The sequence below is a fragment of the Humulus lupulus genome, chromosome 9, assembly GCF_963169125.1.
Source record: "Humulus lupulus chromosome 9, drHumLupu1.1, whole genome shotgun sequence".
In the NCBI taxonomy this organism is placed as follows: domain Eukaryota; kingdom Viridiplantae; phylum Streptophyta; class Magnoliopsida; order Rosales; family Cannabaceae; genus Humulus; species Humulus lupulus.
The window spans coordinates 52,657,441-52,669,267 of NC_084801.1; positions in this window are offsets into that span (position 1 = coordinate 52,657,441).

The window sequence follows — 11,827 nt, forward strand, 5'->3', positions numbered from 1 at the left end:
CAAATGGATATGTAGTTAATAAAAGTCTAGGAAGTTTTATTAATTGAGATGTTTCTCTATTTAACTAAGCGAATATTTACGACTCTCGCCTACCAGGACACATGGGTTCATGGCTAGTTAATGTACCTAAGAAATAGAAGATAAGTGTTTTAGTATTTTTCTTATCTCAAAATATTTTGCATGTTATGATATTTCTAAAAATTTGATGAATAAATATTTGTCAAGCAAGGTGTTAATTTCTACTTAGTTGATAATCATAGCTTTAGGATTCACACCCCATACTCTCTCCAATCTTTAAAAGGCTACTCTTTGGTGAGAACCTCACAAAATGTTTGTCCAACATCAACATGGTGTTGATTAAAGACAACATCGAGTTTGTGATAATAAAAGACATTCCTATTTTTCCTATGTAATGATCACCAAATCCTTCAAAGAGGATTGTTGATGGTGGATCGAGTAAAGGAAAGAAGGCTAATACTACCAAACATCTCAAGGAGAAGCTGCCTTAAGCTTCTTCTTTGAAGAGAAAATGAGGAAGAAATTCATACAAAAAGAACAAGAAGTCCACTGGCAAGACACCAAATGCTGCAAATCATCTTGGAGCAAGACTTGAATATAAGTATACTAAATGGGAGTGTTTCCAACTGCAAGGAGACTGATAATTGGGAAAAGATTGCCTAGTACACAAGGAATATGGAACCCAAGATGATGAAATATCTGTCTTGGATGCATGTGATTTTAGAGGATGATTCTTCAGTTTTAGATCGTTGAATTAGGATCTACAAAACATGCATCTATTTTTTTTACAACTTTTTAGTATTAGGAAGGCCATGAAGGATGACCAGCTAAAGCTTGGAATCCGACAAGGGTTGTTCGTATCAAACAAGGCAAACGAATAAGCTTGAATGAATTTTGGAAATAAATATATAGTTTTAAAACAATGTTTATTTTATTCCAATTTTTAGTGAAAATTTTAATTTCAATCTTCCTTATTACATCAACAACAATTTGTAGTTACTTTCAAAAGTAATAACATCCTATTTCTTTAAATGGATGTGAATTGTGGGATGGATGTATGGAATACTGGCTATACCTACTGCAACCAAACGAAACCTATGTACTAAATAATGAGTTGTTTAAGATAGCTAAACCTAGGACCATTAAACGACAAAAGTTCAATAACGTTAGAAATGGCGTACCTTTGGCATCTTTGCTTTGGTCATATTTTCTATGATAGGATTCAAAGACTAACAAAGGCTGAGCCTTTGAGGGAACTCACCTAGGGTGACCTACTGGTTTGTGAATCTAGTCTCGAGGGTAAAATGACAAAGTATCCATTCTCTGTGATAGGAGAAATGGCCAAATAACCACTAGGGCTAGTATATTCAGATGTCTGGGGACAAATGAATGTTCAAGTGATGGGTGGTTATGAGTATTTCGTTACCTACATTGACAATTTCTCTAAAGACACATGTAAGTTTCTAAAGCAAAGTAATTATGAGAATTTTTTAAAAATTTCAAAGAACTCATTGCTATGGCTTTAAAACCAAATTAGGTAAAACATTAACGATCTTGCGATCTAATAAGGGTGGAGAATATTTGGATAATTAGAACCAAGATCATTTAATTGAACTTGGAGAATTGTCTAAAGAAACTACCCCAGGGACTTCTCAACAGAACAGTGTTGCTGAGCGGCGGGAATCACGTGTTTATGAAAATGTGTGTTCTATGATACGCTATTAAAATTTACAAACTTCTTACCCAGATCTTTTCTGGTGACATACTACCTAGACCGCATGTGACATTTTTTTAAATGTTATACCATCTCAAAGTTGTCTCTAAGACCACTAGATTTATGGAATTTGGGGGTGTCCTGCTCATGTCTCGAGGAAATAGGTAGGAAAGCTAGAAAAACAAACTGAGGTTTGTTTGTTTGTTGGCTATTCTAAAGGTACTCAGGGTGGTCTATTTTTAAAGTTCAGTAGACAAGAAAGTGTTTGACTCTACAAGCGCTGATATTTTAGATAATGATTACATAAGGAATTTCAAGCCTCATAGAAAAATAGTATTAGATGAAAAATGATAAACTATTGTTCCATCCTCACCGACCCAAGTCGATGAAAACAAGGTAGATTTTTAAGCCACTAATCTAAGTCAAAAAGTTAAGGTGTCTTGTCGTAGTGGGAGGGTTTCTTGGAACCTGATACCTATGAGACAGATAGTGAAACCCACAAGATGGTTGGGGATACAAGTAACAATGATTTGTTGGCCTTTAAACATGCAATGGGCATGTCTGAAAGGGATCTTTGGCTCGAAGCAAAGTACCAGGAAATTGAGTCTAAGTACTCTAAAATTGTCTGAGATCTTGTAGATGCACCATTGGACTTTAGGACTATGGGGTGCAAGTGGTTCTATAAGAATAAGAGAGGAGCTAATGGAAAGGTCAAGACATTTAATGCTTGACTTGTGGTAGAGAAAACTTTTTCTCCGGTAGCCATGTTGAAATTCATTTAGTATACTTTTATCCATAGCCACAACTCTTGATTAAATGATAAGGAAAATGGACATCCAAGAAGCATTTCTAATGGCTATCTTGATGAGACCATTAACACGGATCAATCATAAGGATTTAAAGTAGTTGGACACGAAAGTCGACAAGTTGAGTAGGTCAATCTATGGACTTAAACAAGCTCACGCTCCTGGAACTTAAGGTTTAATGGAAATATTACGACCTATGGTTTTTAACAAAATGTAGTTGAGCCTTGTGTTTAACCAACTTAAGGAAAAATATATTGTGGTTTTCTTAATCCTTTATGTAAATGATATCTTACTCATTGGAAATAATGTCAAGAAATTATCAAAAATAAAGAACTAGCTGGAAACAAAATTCTAGATTTTGTTGTAACAAGACGTGTTCTCGGTATCCAGATCATCAGGGATAGAAAGAACTGAATTCTAGCTCTAACTCAAGCAACCTACTTAGGTGAGGTTCTTGGGCGTTACTCTGTAACAAATTTTGAGAAAGGATGTTTAGAGTCTTGACACAGAATTTATTTTTTTAAGCAGCAGTCTCCACAGTCTCCTCAAGAGAAAGAAAAGATTAAACAAATTCCTTATCCATTTTCAATTAGAAGTCTAATGCATGCTGTGTTGTATGTTGTGATTATATATCTGCTATGCAGTGGGAGTTGTGAGCAACAGTGAAACCTTGGAAATGAACAATAGATGGTGGTAGGTATCTTAGATGGACTAGAGACTACATGTTAGTCTATTCGGGTATATCTTTGAACTTGTTAGGCTACACAAATTCAGATTTTAGACTGATGTTCATGACAGGAAGTCTACCTCTGAAAAATGTATTTACTCTTTGGAGTGGAGCTATGATTTGGAGAAGCGATAAGTTTTCTGCCATCTCAGTAGCTGTGATTTGGAGAAGCGTTAGGCTATCTGTTATTTTAGATTCCACCTTGGAGACTGACTACATAGCTACGTCTTTAGCGGCTAAGGAAATAGTTAGGCTGAGGAAGTTCTATACGGATTTTGGTGTTATTCCAAAAATGGATAAACCACTCATTTTTTCTAGTGACAATAATGAGACAATAGCGAATTCAAAAGAACCTCAAAGCCACAAAAAAGCAAAGCATATAGAGAGAAAGTACCACATTATTGGAGATGTGTGGCGACAGCATGATGTGAAGGTGATAAAGATAGCATTGGAAGGCTATCTTTCATATCCCCTTACAAAGATATAAGAAGAGAGCATAATTGTGAATCATGTAGAATGATTGGATTTGGAAAACATGTCCCATTTGTTTTAAAAGGAAAAGTGGGAGTTTGTTGGGTTTTATGCCCTTATAAAACCATGTCAGACATGTAACAAGATTAGATATTGTCAATAAAAGAAGTAGAAATTGGTTAGTTTGATAACCGTGTTGCTTGCTTATTTTATTACATGATTATTGGAATAATACAAACATTTATAAAATCCAAACATATAACTAATTACAATTATAGTGACTAGATCATAGTGGATTATTCAAGTCTTTTGGTTTTTTCGTTACCAACTTACCCTATGTACTAGCTCATACTTACATATTGGAGATTTGGTAGTATAATTGAGTGGGAGTATTTATCATAGACATAAAATCTATAACTTCTATTTAAGAAGTGAAACGATGATTTCCTTATATCTTGGTTCAAGTGTTAAATGATGGAGTACTTATTTTTGTAATTAAGTTTATAGAAATATCATTTACAAGGAAATTAGTGGGAGTTCATGATAAAATACCAATGAGGGGTAAAACGATAATTTGCACTAGTCTCATTAGTAGATCATCTATAGAGGATTGAATGACGGTTATGGTTATAACAATGGATAACGTATTTACATTTGGTGTAAAGCATTCTATGTTTTGAAGAGTGCAATTCTGAGTCTATAGTGGAGTCAAGAGGAATAATAAGGTAGTGAGATTATTTGTTATACATAAACTCATGGTAACTTGTTGGAGCTTGAGTTCATGGATCCATGGTCCTCATATCATCTCTTATAAAAATGAACCTAGTAGTCTTGAATAATTAATTATAAAAATATCATATTGACTAGGTCAATGAAAATAAATAATGTTTCATTATTTATTGATATTTTGTGAGAATGTTAAACTATTTATTCATATTTACACATTTTGATTTGAATTTGTCAAAGCAATAAGTGATATGACTATTGGAGGGAAGAGTTTAATCCCCATAATGTGTTTGGAGGTTACAAAGACATGTGGGAATAGTATAGAACTGCTTGGAAAAATTGCACAAAATTGTGTGCTGAAAATGTGTTGTGGCCATGGCCACAAGTGTTCCTAGCCATGGCCTGGGGAATAGAGGCTCACGGCCGCAGCCAAGAATAGCTCTGGCCGCTGCCAGTGAGGCTGACATCCAAAGCCATTTTTCATTTCCACTTTGAATGCTTCTAACAACTCATGTAACTCCCAACACTCCTTTTAAATTACATAAACATCCAATTAAACATTGGTAGTAGCCATGGGAGTTGGTGGAATTTAAAATTCAAAGGGTGTCTCAAAATTCTATAAATAGGAGCATATTGCATACTTGTAAGACACACCAATTTCTATCCACTAGAGCACTTGGCTAGAAATTCACCATAGATGCTTGTTTATTCCAGAAAGCTATTTCATTTGTGAGAGGTCCCTTAGTTCTTGAGATAAGGGGAAATAAGCTTTTGGACAAAGGTTGTAAACCTTGTTCAAGTTGGTGATCCCAAAGCTCTTCACTTTGGTTGTGTGAGTAGGAGTGTTTGTTTTGTTCTTGTTCTTTTTTCTTCTATTTCTTTTTTTCTTCATCTCTTCATTTGTCTATTTACATATTTAGTTGTGTCTTTACACTATAGAGTTGTACTTCCATCTTTATCTCTTGTTCTTCATCTTTTAGTTTATTTGTATCTATTGTCTAGAGTTGTATTTCTATTATTCTTTTCATCTACCTATTTCTACATTTACTTATATTTTTTATTATTGTGTTGTAATCTTATTTAATCAATCTCTTTGTCTTTTGTATTATTTTCCTTAGAGTTGTAAGAGTCTCACTTTTTTCATGGAGGAAATATACATATCTCTAACATTCAAAAGCTTAACCATTGTTTGTTTCAATGGTAGGTGAGACTATCAAAATAGTGAACCAAGACTTAGTGAGGTTGGATAGGTTTTATGGATCTAATTTTACTAGGTGGCAAGAAAAGGTGAGATTCCTCTTGACCACTCTCAAGATCACCTACATTCTAGAGTCCACCCTTGAACCTCTCCATGCGTCATCCGAGAAAGACACTCCCGATGTGGTGGAGAAAAGAATGAAGAGAGAGGACATTCTTCTTTGTATGGTTCATATCCTCAAAGCCTTATTTGATAGGCTCTATGACCTCTATGACCTCTATACAGAGACCAAGCCGGCAAAGGAGATTCGGGATGCACTTGAGACAAATTTCAACGCGGAAGAGGAAGGTACCAAAAAGTTTCTGATTTCTCAATATATTGATTTCAAATTTTTTGGTGATAAACATATTCTTCCTCAAATTCATGAGCATCAAATAATTGTTAACAAATTGAAAGTTTTGAAGATTGAGCTTCCCGAGGCCTTTCAAGTTGGTGCATTAGAGGAAAAATTACCACCAACTTGGAGGAGCTATAGGAAAAGAATCTTTCATAAAAATGAGGATTATTGTTTGGAGGAAATCCAAAAACATATTTGAATTGAGGAGGAATCAATTTGTAGGGATAAACTTGTGGAGGGGTCTAATGGAGAGACTTCCAAAGCAAATGTGGTGTCACAACCAAAACATCCCAAAAAATAAAGGGAAAGGCAAGAAGGGCAATGAGAAACCTTTGAGTCCAAAAACTAGCCCAACAAGTTTAAGGGCAAGAAAGGTCCTAGCTATGTGTGTGGGAAAAATGGTCACTATGCTAGAGAATGTAGACAGAGAAAAGACCAACAAGGACCTAAGGTTAATGCAGCTCAAGAGGAGAATATAATTGCTACCCTTAGTGAGGTGAATGCGGTCCAATCAAAGGTGAAAGGGTGGTGGTATGATACATGTGCCACCATCCATGTCACCTATGACAAGTCATTGTTTAAGACCTTTGAAGAGTCAAAGGGAAACCATGAGATTCAAATAGGCAAAAAAGTCACATTAATGAATGTGCTTTATGTTCCCAAAATGAGTAGAATTTTGATAAGTGGAGATTTTCTCGGCAAGCTCGGCATTAAGGCCGCTTTTTAGTCTGGTAAACTTATTCTTACCAAGTCCAATGTAGTTTTGGGAAAGGGGTACTCTTGTGAGGGTATGGTTAAGTTGTGCACCAATGATGTAAATTTCAATGTTATCAATAAAAATGCTAATTCCGCTTATATCGTTGAGTATGGTTCTTTATTTTTATGGCATCTTAGACTATCTCATATAGTTTTTTCAACCATGAAAAGAGTAGTAAAATGTGGTATGATTGCATGCAACATTAAAAACTATAGAAAATGTGAAACATGTGTTAAAGCAAAAATGATAAAGAAACCATTTCCTAGTGTAGAAAGATTATCTAATTTACTTGACTAATCCATAGTGATCTTTGTGAGTTAAATGGTGTTTTAACTAAAGGTGGTAAAATGTAATTTCTTACTTTTATAGATGATTTTAGTAGATATACCTATGTATTTCTTTTAAAGCATAAATATGAGACTTTTGATGCTTTTAAAGTTTATAAATGAACTAAATAAAAAGATTAAGGTGCTAAGAAGTTATAGTGGAGGTGAGTACTTCTCTAATGAATTCAATACATTTTGTGAAAAAAATTACATAATTCATGAGTGCACCGCACCTTATACCCCACAACACAATGGTGCTGTCGAAAGGAAAAATAGGACTTATCAAGAGATTATAAATTATATGTTGGAGTTTTCTAAGTTGAACTTCAATTGATGAGGTGAAGCATTGTTAACCGCTTGTCACATTCTTAATCGAATACCGATGAATAAAAATGAGATATATCTATATGAGTTATGGAAAGGAAGAAAACCCAAGATAGGGTACTTCAAAGTGTGTGGGTGTCTTGCATATTGCAAGAAAAACGAATCTAATAGAACAAAGTTAGGTTCAAGAGCCATAAAGTGTGCTTTTGTTAGTTATGCCAGCAATAGTAAAGCTTATATGCTATTAGACCTAGAGTCTAATGTTGTGATAGAATCTAGGGAAGTTGAATTCTTTAAGAACATGTTATGTGACAACAACTCTCAAGCTTCATACTCTCTAAAGGAGAATTTGCAATATGAGAACAATTTTGAAGTATCTACTTCCAAAAATAATTCTCAAGAGGAGAATTCTCAAAGGAATGTAGAGCAACCCATTGAACTTAGAAGAAGTCAAAAGGTTAGAAAAGAGAAAAGTCTAGGATTTGATGAGATAGATTCTCAACGAATTTCATTCTACATGGTAGAAGGAAATAGTGAAAAAGTCATTAGGAAAATTCCAATTGTACTTATCATTGAGGATGATCCTAAGAATTACAGAGAAGCCATGCAATCTAGAGGTAGTGCATTTTGGAATGAAGCCATCAATGATGAGATGAATCCATTATTTTCAATAACACTTGGGAATTGTTAGATCTCCCACTTGGGTCTAAGCCAATTGGTTGTGAGTGGGTATTTAGGAGAAAATACCACACTGACGGCACTATCCAAACATTTAAAGCTAGATTAGTAGCTAAAGGGTTTAGGCAAAAGGAGGGTATGATTATTTCGATACCTATGCGCTTGTTGCAAGAACAACTACTATAAGATTTTTGTTTTCTTTGGCTTCTATACACAACTTGTATGTTCATTAAATGGATCTCAAGATGGCATTCGTTAATGGTGACCTCAATGAGGAGGTCTATATGGAACAACTCGAAGGGTTTGTCCTACCAAAGTATGAACATAATGTAACGCCCAGGATAGCCAGGACCGTTACACTATGTGCTTATGAAGGTGCAAGACTTGCTAATCAAGTCATTTAGTTAAAAATGTGTTACTAAAACTATAATTGAGCTAGGGTTAAAAGAGATTGGTCACAAAAATGCTTTCCATATATTTAAACATTTTAGTACATGGGATCCCAAAAGTAATAACGTTTAGATGATAGTTTACAAAATTCATAACAAAAGTATAACTACTAGCCACTCTAAGGGCAAAACAGACATTTAGGATTTTCCCGTCTTGTGTCACTCCTCGACTGTGGCAGCCAATAAGCTGACTATGTACATTCAACCCTAAAGCTCTCCAACTCAGGACTGGACCACCTTGCCCTTGCCTTTACCTACACCATGTAGCACCCGTGAGCCAAGACCTAGTAAGAAACCAGATAGCAGGGCATAACAACCAAGTAGTCAATTTACAAATCAACAACCAAACAACTCATAAGCATAAACACATGCTCAACAATCCACAACAATTATATAATCAGGCATTCAACATACCAAGTTCATCATTTAACATTAATAATCAATTCACATATTAATCATGGTCGACACCCTTAGGTCGCACCCCATATTTATGCCACTGACTCTGGCTCGCTTAAACCAAGCTCAGTGAATATTAAGCTGTCCTCAGCTACCAGTGGCCGAGCCGCGCCCTATGCGCAAATATTGATTTCGGCACTCTTAGGCCGTTTATCACATGTCCCATGGCATAATACCATCTGTGACATTATACAGATATAGGGAGCTCTTAGTCCCATCATTAACACATAACCGGGTGCAGTTTCTTACCTTTGATTCCGCTAACTTGTTTTATGGAGTCAACTCTCAAGCACGATCTCATCCTAGCCCTGGCATACATCTAGTCACAACCACAAATTAAAACCATCCCTAAACTTCAATACCAAAACCTAACCTCGGGACTAATCCGGAACCCTCGGGAAGTCCTAATTCCACCAAATGGGGTGGTGGAATCAAATCCCGAGTCCCTGAGCGAAAACCCTAAGAAATAACCCAAGAACCCACTTCTGGAGATAGGGTAGCGCTACAACGCTTCAAAGAGGGCGCTAGAGCGCTACAAGCAGAGCCATAAGCACCAGGAAACCTAAGCCTAGCGCTGTAGCGCCCAAAGGCTAGCGCTACAACGCTAGTCACAGACCTGCAACACCCTGTTTTTCTTCCTTCGATTTTCCTCAAACCAAAACTTCTTGGAACCCTTCCAAACCACAACTACACACCAAATTGGGTCTTCCATCACCTACATCTCACCCTACACAACCCAATAACACAAGACTTAACCACATGCATCATCAAACCAAGAAAACAAACATTGAACTCAAGAACTCAAGAATTTAACCAGAAACTCAGAAACTTAGAACCTCAAAGCAAGAATTTGTTACCTTCCATGGAGAATTCCTCAAGCCCTTCAATTCCTCAAGGTTATTTCCCTTAATTCTATTCAAAACTCAAGCTTAGAAATTACATCAATAAAAAGTTAGAAAAACTCATCAGAAATCTTGAAACTCACCTCAATTGAGTAGCTAATCCCTGTTAACTCCTTTAGCTTCACCAAGGTCTTTAGCCCTAAGTTCCAGCCTGAGCCTACTCTAAAATTCCAGCTCCAAAACTCACAAAGAATGGTGAAAAAAATGGCCAAACCGACAGAGAGAGAGAGAGAGAGAGAGAGTCCCCTGTTTTTCCTTCTTTCTTTCATTCTCTTCTCTTTCTTTTAACTTCTGAAACTTTCTACAGCCTCCACTAATACTAAAAGGACAAAATAACACTTATCTCTTTTCAGTCAAATGACCAATTTTCCCTCCCATTAATTCCTAAGCCTTGAAGCACACCAAGGGCATTTTAGTCACTTACTCCCAATTCCCGCTAATTCCTCGAGTGTCCCTAATAATTACCGCTTACATCCCGACACTTAACTAATCACCAATTATTTTCCTCAATAACAAATAGTCTCCAATATATTCTCTAAATTCCCGGATATACCCCCAGACTCATCCCGAGCTGGGTATAAATCCCACTTTGACTTTCATGCTAAACCGCTTGCTAGGATCACCTCGAGTCACAAGCTACAAATATATATCCACATAATAATGTGGTCACAACATTTTATCACAAGTATTTACATTTATGCCCTCAACGGGCCAAAATTACAAATATACCCTTATACCCTAATCGGGGCCTACATGCGTACTAATACACATAGTCATGCATCACATTTATCCAAATAATCATATAAACATGCTTATCACATAATCATGCATTTTCACCATTAATTCACATAACTTCTAGTTGTGCCCTCCCGACACACTAATCAAGGCCCTTAAGCCTTATTAGTAATTTTGGGTCGTTACACATAAAGTGTGTAGACTTGTAAAATCCTTATATGGATTGAAATAAGCTCCAAAACAATGGCATGAGAAATTTGATCAAGCCATCATGTCAAATGGGTTCAGACATAAAAATAGAGACAAGTGTTTGTATTCCAAAACTTGTAAGGGATATGTGATCATTGTTTGTCTATATGTGAATGGCATGCTTATCTTAAGTGATAACATGAAAGGGATAATAGAAACGAAGAGGTTTCTATCATCAACCTTCAAGATGAAAGATCTTGGGGAAATTGATACCATACTTGGTATCAAAGTGTAGAAAAATAGTTGGGGCTTTGCATTGGGGCAAGCCCACCATATTGAGAAAGTATTGAACAAATTTAACCATCTCAAGGTTAAATATGCCAATACTCATTCGACCATAGTGTAAAACTAGAGAAAAATGAAGGAAGAACGATGACTCAATTGGAGTATGCAAGTGCTATAGGGAGTCTTAAGTACGCCACTCAGTGTACTAGACCTAATATAACTTTTATGGTAAGTAAACTTATTAGGTTTACAAGTAATCCATGTGTGAATCACTGGAAGGCTATTGGAAGAATCCTAGGTTATCTTAAGAAAACCAAAGGACTAAGCCTTTTCTACTCCAAATTTTCTTCAATCATAGAAGGGTATATAGATGCAAGTTGGATATCCAATCTAGGGGACAACCTGTCCACTAGTGGTTGGCTATTTACACTTGGTGGGGGTGCAATTTCTTGGGGTTCTAAGAAACAAAACTGTATATCTCATTCTATTATGGAAGTAGAGTTCATAGCTCTAGCTGCTACTGGAAAAGAGGCCGAATGGTTAAGGGATCATTTGATGGAGATACCTCTAATCAAAGAGTATGTATTCACTATATCAATACATTGTGATAGCCAAGCAACATTGGCTAGAGCATACAACAACGAAGTGTATAATGGGAAGTCTAGACAC